Raw genomic sequence first — 13526 nt, 5'->3', positions numbered from 1 at the left:
CCAAACACATGGATCTCACGGGATCTCGGATCGTCATCACACTACAATACATCCTTATGCTTAAATCAAGTGATCAAAGTTGATTCGTTGCCGCTGCGATCAGTGGCGCGGATACTGTGTTTGTTTGTGGCTCGCGCATTCTTCACTCGGACGCGCGCTTCAATCCGTTGTGGAGACTCTCTATTCGTTCCAGTGAAATTACAAAACAAAATGCACATAAATGTGTCTCTGCCTGATATACAACAACTGATAAACATAATCGGATCTGATAAAAAGAAAAGAAAAAAAAACCTATAGGAATTCGGATTCGAACCCAGAACCTCTGACACGCTTGGCAAAAGTTCTACCACTAGACCACTTAAGTACACGCGTATATTTGAATTTGAAGACAAAATAAACCAAATGTACTATTTAAATTGAATTGTGTTACCAACGCTTTTTTGTTTTATTAAATTTGTATTATATTTACAAATTTTTATATTTTTATATTACATTATTAAGCTACACTGCCCCTGCTCATAGGCTACTTTTTTTTTTTTTTTTTTTTTTTAGAGACCCCCACAAAGATGAAATCATAATTCGAACCCTGCCTATCAGCCTGTAATATATAGAGCTTCATGACAGAACTTTGTGTGTATATATATATAATTTTTTTTCTTTTTTTTTTTCTTTTTAGAAAAATCATGATTTATTAGTTCATAAATATTATTTTTGTTAAATATGAAATATTATATTTTGGGGGCATTGTATTACATGACATTTTGCAACTTTACATTCTCTTAATGGTAAGTTACCATTAATTTACCATTAGATACTGTATGTGTGAAAGGGGCCAGTGTATGTATACATTTTTGAATAATTTAATAAATCTTTAATTTAATTAAAAAAAAGAGCATCATGTTACTGACTCCATTAAAAGTGCAGTAAGCAATTTCTGGTAAATGCTGTTGATATTTGAAATCACCAAAACAAACATGCCCCTACCCAAAGGGATCACACCCCATCTTGATGCCTCCGCCCCCACGTAAACGCTATGCAACACAGGCAATGACTATGGCGGAATCTGCTGGGCCTGCCGCCCGAGGGTATGATGTCATCAATAAGTGAAAGCAGTTTGTGTTGCTATGATAATTCAAGTCAAATGTCTAATTGTTATTTAGCTCCTCAGCTCCTTCGTTGGCAAAGTCATCCCTTCCAACCTAAAAAAAACAAACACAGTTTTCATAAACAGCTCCCTACATAACACGATAGTCCAAGTAAATAATATATTACAAATGTGATTGATTGAGGGGTTATAGCGATCACTAAAAGGGGAACCAAAAGCTTTTTGAAAGCTTCCCGATATTAAAGGGGTCCTACTATGCCCTTTCACAAAGTCTTGATTTTGTTTTTGGGGTGTACTAGAATATGCTTTCATGCTTTATTGTTCAAAAACCACATTATTTGTCACATATTTTACATTGTTACAGCTCCTGTCTCCCCAGTCTGGCCCGAATACACTGTTTAGTTCCAGTTTCGATAAAGCCCCTCCTTCCGAAATACAAAATGTGCTGTAATTGTTTATCTGGCCCAGTGTGTTGTGATTGGCACCGCTTGGTGTGTGTTCGGGAAATGCCCCGCCTCTTACCACAACCGCGAGTTTCATCTCCTCAGGTGTATTAAGATGATATCGATTTCAAACCAATTCAAGCCTGATTTAGAAACAAGAGGATCATCCATAATGGATTTCATACACAGACTTTGCAAGCAAAGATTTCACAGAACGTTTCAGAGTGGTATGTTTGTTTGTTTTTTGTATTTTCTTATACATTTTAGATACAAGTATGATACGATCACATTGATACGATACATGTATGATACGATACATTTAGATATGATCACAAACTGAGGTTAATTTTCCTAAGAGCCGGTGAACAGCCTTACAAAAGCGAGAGCTTACAGAAGCTACAGTAAACACTATATCAACACTAATGTTGCCCTCTGTTTACATCGTAGCACGTAGTAGTTTATTTACATTTACATTTATTCATTTAGCTGACGCTTTTTATCCAAAGCGACTTACAATTGCTATATATGTCAGAGGTCGCACGCCTCTGGAGCAGCTAGGGGTTAAGTGTCTTGCTCAGGGACACATTGGTGTCTCACAGTGGATTCGAACCCGGGTCTCTCACACCAAAGGCATGTGTCTTATCCACTGCGCCATCACCACCACCACCAAGACCACCACCACCACCACCACCAAGACCAAGTTTATGTTCTCCGTAAAATGTGTAGCACATAGATAAACGTTGGGGATACAATGTACATGAACCGTGTTCTAGTTCTAGAGGAACTAATGCCTTAGGAAGGTCAAACAAATGAGTTTTAGAAACAGGGTGGACAAAAGAGCGTCTCTTTGACATAACGGCAACACTGTCTTCTCTAATGCAGCTCAACCAGGCCTCACACCTTTTTTTGCGTATTCCGTGGGCGGGGATTATTTAAATGAGTAACATTATGACTTCACAAAGCCTGGAAAAAAAACATGCTGTAGTCCAAACGAGCCGTTCGTTGTAGTTCTTGAGAAGTGGATACTGTTAAATAAAATATCTCTTTTTGGAGTGGACTTTAAGCTTTATAACCTTGCAAATCTTTTTGTATGCTCAAACAGCAACATTACACACTAACTAAAGTTGAAAAAGCATAATGGGACCCCTTTAACGCTGGTCCTACCTCTTGCCTGATCATAACCCTTCTTTGTAAAGTTATATTCCCCTGGCCTTTTCCTCTTTTGTATTTCTCCTAATTAGTTCTACTAATGTCTTTCTTGTGCACTGAGCTCTCTCTCCTCCCCTATCATGAGTGTATACGCCCCTTACTGCTGATTGGCTACAAGTGTGTTTTGGTGCTTGGTCCAGTCCACTTTTCAACAGTGTTTTTCAAAAATCGCTTACTGCACCTTTAAATTGACCTTTGCAGTAAATCTGTTATCATTTCACAGCCGAGATGTGCAAGCTTGTAATAGCCAAGTCTGAATGCTGGCAGTAAACATGCTAATTGTAGTAAGTAGTACAACAGCAACATAAAACTGAGAGTGTGGCTCTACAGAGAAACTTTAGACAGGGGCTGCGGCCAATTCTAGGTTTATAGATCACTAGGCAACAAAGCAGGAAACTCGCCATGGAGACAGGAGGTGGGGGGGACAGAAAGCACTCCAGATGAAATGGCTTAATAAAACAAGAAGTCATAAAGTAGAGGCAAAGTCCAAATACTATGTCTCACTGCTGATTTAATGTGACTATAAATCACTATCATGCTTTTTTTGTTAGCTTAAAATCCATTCAAATTAATTCAGGACTCGTTTTCCCTCTATGTGTCTGCAATTTGCGTAATCTAGTTGTCACAACACAACACTGTGACAGGAGATTGCAGAGATTGCAGGCCTTGCAGACAGTGAGAACTGAGTGCTGAGGTCATTCACAGTCACGCTTACACAAAACACAAGCTCAGATAGTGCACTCATTTAGAGGAAAATCAAGGCATGAGTATAAACAGAAGTAGTATAAAATCTATTAATAAACATTATGGAGTTAGTGTGTCCTATCTCTATTTTCAAAGCACATCCACAATCTCTTATTCTTCAACACTTCAATCATACTTGATCATGTTTGTCTCAAAGTCAAAAGACACTCATCTACACCCAAACATCATGGTGTGTGCTGTTTTGGTTTAGGTGCTGAACCTATTCTGTTTCTTTATTACCTACCTACTGTGTTTTACAGTTTCTAGGCAACCGGTTACTGCCCTAGTCGGAGAGTTTATACAGGGTTCTTGTTTTTCTGTCTTTCCATGAAGGCAATAACATGACCACGGCATTCATCTGCCGACACCTATTTAAGCAGCTCTCGGCAAGTGACCCTGTGCATCATTATACAAGTGAATCCTGCAGTCCATTTACCTCCTTGTCAATAGGCTCCCTGCAAGAAGCTCGGAAATCTGCAACTTGACATCTCAGATGACAAGAGCATCTGGACTGGTACGTCAGTGTGTGACCTCAATAAATACTGCATTTACCATCTTCTGAGGCTCCATGTCTTGCAAGTGAAAGGGACTCTGTGGGGTTTAGACAATTAGGGTTGATTTGGTAATCAGCATTTGTAAAAACAATTGACCTTCGATAGATAAATGACTTGCAAGCCAAACTAATCGCTTCGCGGATAAGCCTTGTTGTTAACTGCCACTGTGACATACAAACGTTCTTTTTTGGCAAATTTACAACATCATGATAAAGTGGTGTTGTTATATAGCCTGGTAATACCAAACTCTGCTACTTTGCTTTGCTTCGTAGACAGAGTCTGGAATGGCATAATAGAGAAGTGTTTTCTCTCTCGCGGGGGTCGCTTGTCTGAAGTTTACCCGTAAGCCAATCACATAATGTTTGGTTATGGCGTGTGTTATGCGCATGCTCAGCCGCATCTAACTTCCACTGTAAACACATGTATGATGCGAAAACAAAAACCATCGAGCGAAATACCGGAGTGAACATGGCTGTGAACGACTTTTGCAGATTATGTGAAGTAAATCTACGCATCCACGGTACAATCAGCGTCTACGTCACGGCTCTCAGCCCGCCCTCTGTTCGTTGATTGGCCCGGCTGTTTTCAGGCCGGAGGAAAACGGAAAGCTATGACGCTGTCTCAGACTGAGTACAGAAGTGAAATGAAATTGAGCGGAAGTACGAAGTCTGACGTAGTCAGGCTAGTTGTTATACATGTAATTCTGAAACTAGGTATCCAGAGAGTTCTCAAAGCCAGTAATAAAAAATTGAAAAATGCAAGCACTGATTTAGACTCTGTGGTAGACCCACTGATCTATATAGAATGACTGGATAGCTCATCACGTTCTAAACTGCCAGTAGGCAGTGAAGCCACCGGAAGTGTTCGAGCGGCCATCTTACGATTCCCTACCAGCAGAGGGCTCCAGCGCCCGTTATACAGAGATTGGTAGCTCCGACGGCACTTTTAAGATGACCCGCTGTGCAGTAAACAAGTGTAAAACGACGTTCACAAAAGGATGTAGAAAAACTGCCCAAAGGTTGTAATTCAAGCCCTATAAGTAATAATTTATATGCAAAATTGTCGCTATGCCCGTTTTGTTTTCTCCGAGGCAAGAGTAATGCTGCTGCTTCTTCAAAAACAACGATAAAACAGTCAACAGTAGCCTATAAGAAACCTCAGAGCAGCAATAATCACAATTACGGTAAGGGTCCAATAGCGACACCATTTGACAGCTTCAAAAGAGCTTCGTGCAGACTCCGTTTACCGTTACATTAACCCATACAATTTGTATTATGCATTTCCTGAACATGTACTTGCTAATCAAACACTTTATATGAACAAACTACTAATCTATAAAACACAATCGGTCTTCCGACCTTTTACTATTGTGTCAATTGATGTTGATATGCGCGAGGGAGAGAGAGCATACAGCGCTCGTGTTGTGTGAAGGCGGTGCGAGTGCGCGCGCGCGGCCGGGGCTCTCTCTCTGCTTGTTCTTATGCGCCCTGTCTGATCTAAATAATTCGTTGTTACGACGACTTATTTGTTCCCTCGTTTTAATAAATCGTGGACACGTTGAACTAATTCCCTCCCTCATTTTGATTTAACGAATTACAACGTGGCCACAAGATAACGTGCTGAGGTATTATTAATTCGTGGCCACAAAACAACATTCACCTGAATATCCACCAATTCACACAAATATAGGTCTGTAGCATTCACTATTTAATTAATATTATCAAACTGTTTTTCTTACCTGTGAAGATAGCTCTTCAGTGAAGGCTGACTAGTTCTCGTGAGTCGTACAGCTTTTTATTCCTTTTGCAAAGAAATTGCCGTTTTTTAATAAGCAGGAAAAATTTCCCGACTTTAAACAAATACCCATTTAAATGCTTAGGATGTTTGCGTTGTGAGAATATACAGGGAGACTTTAGATTTAAAAACTGTGTCTCTTTAGGCAATGTTTTCTCAGTCAAATCATAAAATTTCCTATTGATTCAATAGAACGCGTGAGCTCACTAGGGAATACCAATATGGCGGCGCGGTGGCTTCACTGTTTATGACGTCATGAGCTATCCAGTCATTCTATATAGATCAGTGGGTAGACCCCATAAACAACTAAACATATGCCTTTTGAAAAAAAAACAGTTACCCATATTTGCAATAGGTACATCAGTGAGTGAGCTGACTCGCGACATCATTTTGTTTGATGGACATAGAGTACCCACACTTGAAAACCGGTAGGTGTGGTTAAGTAATCATTGTCATAAGGTTAATACAATGACCAATAAAATAAAGGGCCCTATTTTAACGATCTAAGCGCATGGTCTAAAGCGCAGTGCGCAAGTTCAAATCCACTTTTGCTAGTTTAACGATGGGGAAAATGGTCGGAGTGCCAGGCGCATGGTCTAAAAGGGTTGTCCCTATTCTCTTAATGAGTAATGGGTGTGTTTTGGGATTAACGTGCGTTAAACCAATCAGAGTCTCATCTCCCATTCCCTTTAAATGCCAGTTGCGCTCACACCATGGCAGATTCGCTATTTACATGACGGAATTTGATAGTAGAAAGACCGAAGCCGTCTCCAGAGCGCAAACGGAACTGCTCATGCGCGAGATAAAAGTGCGCAAACAGACCATCTATGGGACAAGCCGGATTCCACCATATCTTTATGTACACAATAATAATCTTTTACATTGTAATTCTTTTATTTTAAATATTTGGCATGTCTGTGTGCTGCTGTGCGTCCCTGTGTGTTTAAAAAGCAGAGTGTACGCTCGTTGTGGACCCGCCTATAGGCGCACATTACTAACACGCTCTTTAAATAACAAAAAAAATTATTGCACCATTGACTTTAGACTAAGTTTCAGTTGGTCAATGGCGCAGTCTATTTCTGTTGCCTCAAAATAGCAACGTGCCAACAATGCGCCATAGTACAGAACACAATGGGCGTAAATGCATTTGCAATTTAAACAACGTGGCGCAGGACGTGAAAATGATAACTGCGCCGGACTGAAACTAGCAATAAACACTTGCATCGTGCTTGCGCTGCATTGCGCCGGGTGTAAGATAGGGCCCAAAGTCTACTGTGGTAAATATGGAGGCAGGAAGGGAAAGCTGCTTTTTGAAAATGCTTTGAAATCTAGTTCCAAATTGCTATAGGGAGTTTGAGCTTTTATATGGGTGTGATCCTATAAGTGCCTTGCAGGGCGCAATCATCAGTGCCTCAACCAGACTGAGTACAGCACAGCCTTCTGGGAGATTACTGAAATTAAGTGAGGTACAGTACTCTCTGATGGTTAGACTGAGTTTTACGTTCAATCCCCTAAGCCAATGTGCAGTGGTACCAGAACAGCTGAAGAAAACCAAATGGGGTTTCATGGTGTTGCACTCAGCAGCACAATTCCACTGAGAAAAATAAGCTTTTAATTGTATTGACTGTTATCTGAAGCATCTTCATTCATTCATTCGTTCATTTACATGACAGACAGTCCAGGAAATTGAAGGCTTTGAGCTTTATAACATCTAAAAGCGCTTTAGAGTTTGCGGCATGGACCTCAATCATTTGACACCAGAATTGGTTGGTGGGCTGAAGAACAACTCCATTTGAAAATGTGTCTGAAGTATGATTAATTCACATTAAAGGGGAGGCATTGGGATTTTTGCTAACAATATATCGCTACAAAGGTATTTCAAACTTAATTTTACCCCTAAATGGACATTTTTCCCCTTTTTTGTTGTTGTGTATATTGGGGTCTTTCATGTTTGTTTGTTTTTTCATTAAAAAAATCCCACATTGGTCAGTCACATTTACGTTCACAACAATCACCCCGGCCTGTCACCAAACCTTCAGTCCGTGGTCAGACCTTGCGTTTCTATGGGCAAGAGTTCCCCTAGAACAAGAGTCCAGGCATGCAGTTGTCTCCACAGATGCCTCCACCAATAGCTGGGGTGCCACGTACAACGGGCATGTAGTCTCGGGCGTTTGGACAGGACCCCAACAGCATTGGCACATCAACTGCCTATCTTGTGCTGGGCCGCTTGAAATCACCGCTACTATAGGCAAGCACGTACTGGTCTGTACAGACAGCACAGCGGCCGCTGCGTACATCAATCATCAATGTGGTCTATGCTCCCGTTGCATGTCGCGACTCACCCGCCATCTCCTCCTATGGAGTCAGAAGCAGCCATTAATATTCTGGACATGCTCAATCGTGTAGCCGACAAGCACTCACAACAGCCTGCGCTTCCAGGAGAGTGGAGACTCCATCCCCAGGCGGTCCAGTGCGAATAATCGTGATTACAATTTTTAATCTATTGACAGCCAAGTCAACAAGTTAAAGGTAATGACGACACGGAGGAAGTTTAGCAGACTTAACTTTACACTCTCCATAGTACAATCGTCAACATCTCTCATCAGCTTCAGAGTACATTTACAGTGTTTTATGGGGGGAACACTCTTCATTAATGCTGTTCATCAACTTTCAGGCGCATCTAATTGGCAGATAAACCGTGCACTCTTATTTCAGTATTGTTTATAATTTTCTGGATATCTGAGCTAACAGTTTGCTTTGTACATTCATTTTAACAACAAGAGTAAACTTTATCATTAAACTGAACTGTGCACGTAGGCTATGTTTCAAACACTTACCTTACTCTGTCCATGCACTAAATGCATGTCCTATAAAGAGTGCAGTTTTCTAATGACAATGATGAAAATTTAAGAAACAAAATGAACAATGAATAAATCCATATGATTTATAAACAGTTGAAAATACAAAGACTGGAATTTCATGTGACCGAACATTTACTAATGAAAGTATAAATGAATAATGGCTTTAAATTCTTTAAATTTAGCATAATAATGAACTATTACCATATTTTGAAGTGTATAAACTATATTATAAAGAATACCAGCGCATGTCTAAATAAAATGTAGCGATAAAATAATCATTTCAAATAATTTTACAAATCCCCTAAAATGTCTATGTGCTACACATCTTTTGTCCTTTTGAAGTATCAAGTCTGTGAGTAACTGTTAACTGATATTTAGAAGTTAGCTGCCGATGTAAACAGACGGTTTAGAATATATACATTACTGTGTCTTGTCCCTGTATACTGACACATTGTTCTCAATGTAATTCCAATGTAATTTCAATATTTTTGTGCTATGCCACTAGGATTAAAATGATTCAATGAATTAAGTTCAAATAGCAAACAATGTCTCCATACGGCAATCACAAGCATCACTAGAGACAACTAACACTCCTGATGGCTGCTTAAAAAAATAGTCTGAACTCCGAACCCCCCACCCCCTCCAGACCTGCTTCCAATCTGCTCCCTGAGGAATGACCCCTATACTGTTTGGGGGATTAAAAATAAGCAAGATCTTCTGGGTTTTACATACTGTTATTTGTGTAACTGAATTAAACATACAGTGTCTTATCATGTTTAGCAGGTTAGCATTCTCATACTCACAAGACAAGGGAAAAAAACTAGTCTAAGGACAGGTTAGTCTAAGCAGGTGATGGTATCCTGCATATTATGTTATTAACTAAGTAATGTTATTTAGCCTTATGTGTATTTATCTGTAGACAATACAATAAAGATGTGGTAAAACTATTTGCAGGAGCCAAGTCTAACTTTCTGTTAACACCTTTCCTAAACACTGTGAACTAATCCTAATTCACACATAACTAACTATTAGTCACAAATATACTTCCAGTAAGCATGAGGTAACTTCACACAGAACTTGTAGCAACCTATACCTCATTGCTTACTCATATACAGCTACATACACACTGCAGCAAAATTTGGTTGTCAATTCAGAGTTAATTTAGTGGAGTGACAACCTCACTCTACAAACGAATTAACTCTTGGAAAATGCAGGTAGTAAAAACCACATTTACAGAAATTCAACCCAGTGTGTACAGAACTGAACTGAACAACTAGTTGTTAATAACATATTTAAACGTGTATCACACCCCTAAAGCTAAGCTGGCAGATTCTCAACCATGGTGTGTGGTGGCCAATGGTGGACCATTTGCTTGGTGTGTCACAGTCAGAGACCAGCCACGGTACCAGCAACACAATCAAAGTTATCTAATTATCATTATCAGCAAAATTCCAGAAAATATCCAAATATAATTTTTGTTAAATTGTACACCCCTATTTAGGGGTAGATAAACAAATGACCTCAAAGCAAGCACATATGGACTAAAGTTGATGTGTGTAATTTATGGCCACTCGTCCGATACTCATTCTTTGGAAAACAGTTCTGCCTTAAACTCTTACAGATCAAACCAAGTCTTCACAGGCCAATGGTAGAGTGTCACATCTTTGTGTGTGTGTACAGGTGTGTTTGTAAAAGAGAAAGAAATTGTTTCTCCATGTCTGTTAAACACATTTATTGCCTCATGCTGGTTAATCATATATTGAAATAAAAATGATCATAAATATATGGCGAAACTGAGATTCAATGGCAACAGGATAAAATGAGCATTAAACTTTGACTGACAGTTGTCCTTGGGAACAGGGAACAGTCACTATAGTGGAGAAAGGTGGTGACGATTCTCGGTGCCCCCGCAATTTCAACCAAACACGTGGCAGGTTTGGTTAGATTAAAACGAACTCTGGTGCAACTGCTTTGTTAGTGTGGTTCATTTGAATAAATGTAAATGCTGCCATCTGATCCTTGGTGCGCACCAAACTAGCTGACCAAGACCCCTGAGAATGTGGGTCTTGGTCCGTTTCCAAACGTACTCGGCTGTTCGACTAAAATATGAATGCAACACAGACCAAAGTCATCTAACAAACCAAAAACAGGGCATGATGACAAAAGATGGGAGCCTAAAAAGTACTGAATGCTCAAGCATACCTGGTTCTTCTCATCATAGGAGCTACGTTGCCCATTACAGTTCGGTACAAGCACCAGAAATGCTGGCTCCTTGCAGCAGATATTTGTTTGTGTGCAATGAAGGAATTCCTGGTACTGTTTTAAACTCCCTTACACATTTTATGAGCTATGAATTATTATTATTTTTTTGCTGTTGTTGTTGTTTTGTATCTCTAGGTTCAGTCTTAAAAATGTGTGAAGGCTAAGTGAACCAGGACTAAATGTATCATTCTCTTTTTTGGTCCGGACTTGTTTTTAGTTTTATTTTGGCCGATCTCTATTATCGAGATACATTTTTTATTTTTAAATTTTAGTCATGCAGAGCTAAACATATAATTATCAAATACAAAAAAAATAAAAAATAAACCATATCACAAAATAAAGTTTCAAGTAATATATTACGTCTAAGGGATTTGGCAGACAATCTTCGGCTGAAACTTTATTCATTATCAGTCAATCTACAAGAAGATCTATAGCCTACTGGTCGATTAAAGTCACAAAGTCAGTTATTCTTTAAAAACACAATTTAATAACATTGTTAAAGGGAATCTTTAGCAAATCCTAAAATGAACATCCATTGCATAGCAATCAGATAACGTGCAAAGGGAAAGCTAATGGCTAACCTTGTGACTTGTGTTGACCTGAAGCTGGACCAAACTGGTAAATCCACATTCATTGATTAACTGGCCTGACAACATCTAGTGATCGGACTGTAGTTATCTGACTTAACTTTCGAATGACTTCATGAAATGCACACTGCATATTTCCTATAAGATATAATCCAAGTGAATGTTGCGCCATGCAATTCTGCATTATAGATACAAATATCATATGATATTACAAACATACTGAAAGTAGGGCAATTAAAGGTGATGTGATAACTCTCAGTAAGCCTTTAGGCTGATTTCTCAAAAGAAAGCTGCATTTCCACCGAAATTACTTTGTCCCAGGAACTCTCCCCCCCCAGACCTGTTGCTGCCTGCGTACCGTAAAGTGTAGGCAAATTAGCCGGTGACATAGGACTGCAAGCGACTTTCCAGTTCCTGCTGGATTTCGTCCTCCGCATATAAGCTTAATAAAGCCTGAACCTCGTCGTCGGTCCATCTGTCGTATTTTTTAAACTCCATTGTTGATTCGAATTGCAAAACAACTCTTACTGCACGCACCACAACATACTTTTAAAAATGGTGGTTGAAATAAAATGGCAATAAAGTCAACCAATAAAAATGCTGTGTGAACTCAACCAATGAGCATGTTCAGAGCCCAAGTCCTACCACTGAAAGTTCCTGAACTTTTAAAAAGTACTACCTCGCAAGCAGGGACTTTCTGAGGGGGGAATTTTTACCCGGAACTTCATTTAGATCCTGGTCCCTGCGGTCGAAACACACAGAGTCCCACCCCAAAGTCCTGGGGAAAGTTCCTGCGGTGGAAACGCGGCTTTTAAGGGTTCATTGAGTGTCTCTGTTTGAGGTTCCCAACCAAGAAGGTCTTTGATGCCTGGAGAAAGGTATCCGTTAAAATAGGTTTTTAAATTGCTTAAATCTGTAACCAGACAAACGTTGACCCCTATGCACAACTACGTAACACGGACTAAAGCGATGGCACTAGTTTGGGGCGGGACTATATGTTTGAGCAATCAGTGACAGAAGGGGGGAGTGCTCAAGAAACCTGTTGAATTGAAAACAAAAATTCAATATTTGGAACTGCTAGTGACACCCTCCTTCTAAGCAATTATTTCACCCCAATATGAAAATTCGGTCATGATTTACTCAACATCATGTTGCTCAAAACCTGTATGACTTTCTGTCTTCTGCAGAACACAAAAGAAGATATTCTTAATTTAAGTTTTCTCTGTATTTTTTCTTACATACAATGAAAGTCAATGGGGTCCAATGTTGTTTTGGACCCCATTGACTCTCAGTGTAAGGACAAAACAAGGGCTATAATCATTCAAAACCCTGATTTTAACCCCGCCTTTAACCCCAGGTAGAGGAATGTTTCACACTAATTCATAAGTTGTTAGCACTTTTTTGCCATATGAATCCCTGCTGAGCAGTAGGCTGTGTAAAGGAACTGCAGGGGGTTCATACATTTAGGCTTAATTATTTAAATCATAAAAAGTCAAATGACAAGAAAAAACCTTACCAGACTTCTTACCAGTCTGAAAGTCCATTCAGGAAAAACTTGGTAGCAGTCGCCGGCATTATGAAGATGTGCAATGCTTAGAGTCTTTATGTAAACAGGTCGTGTGCTACACTCGTCAATCAATCAATCAATTCCTCTATAGGTATATACCCTAGGGTTCTTGACTCTGTTTCAAAGAACGTTTTATGCCAAAAATATTCTATAGAAATGTCTTAAAAGATTGCAAAATTATTTCATGTTTAACAAGTTATTTAATTTTTTTCAAGTGATAAAGTATGTTTAAAGCTTTTCAGTTCATAAAATGTAATCAATTAATTAAAGCTAAATCCATAAAATGATGAGAACCCCTAAAATGTTCTATAAAGCACTTGAAAGAACCGTTTAAGGTTCTAGAACCTTTTCTTCTAATGCACTGCAAATATAGGAGTGTGAAATGTCATCTTATGAATAC

General features: G+C 39.3%; 1 protein-coding gene across 1 annotated transcript in view; it reads right to left on the bottom strand.

Annotated features, from left to right (window-relative positions):
- The window catches only part of gng12b (guanine nucleotide binding protein (G protein), gamma 12b), a 62027-nt gene that overhangs the window by 47232 nt on the left and 1269 nt on the right, over window positions 1-13526 (bottom strand). The window lies entirely within an intron of this gene.

This window comes from Scardinius erythrophthalmus, assembly GCF_964197995.2.
Source record: "Scardinius erythrophthalmus genome assembly, chromosome: 12".
In the NCBI taxonomy this organism is placed as follows: Eukaryota; Metazoa; Chordata; class Actinopteri; order Cypriniformes; family Leuciscidae; genus Scardinius; species Scardinius erythrophthalmus.
Note: the sequence above shows the minus strand (reverse complement) of the source record. Positions and strands in the feature narration are given on the sequence as shown.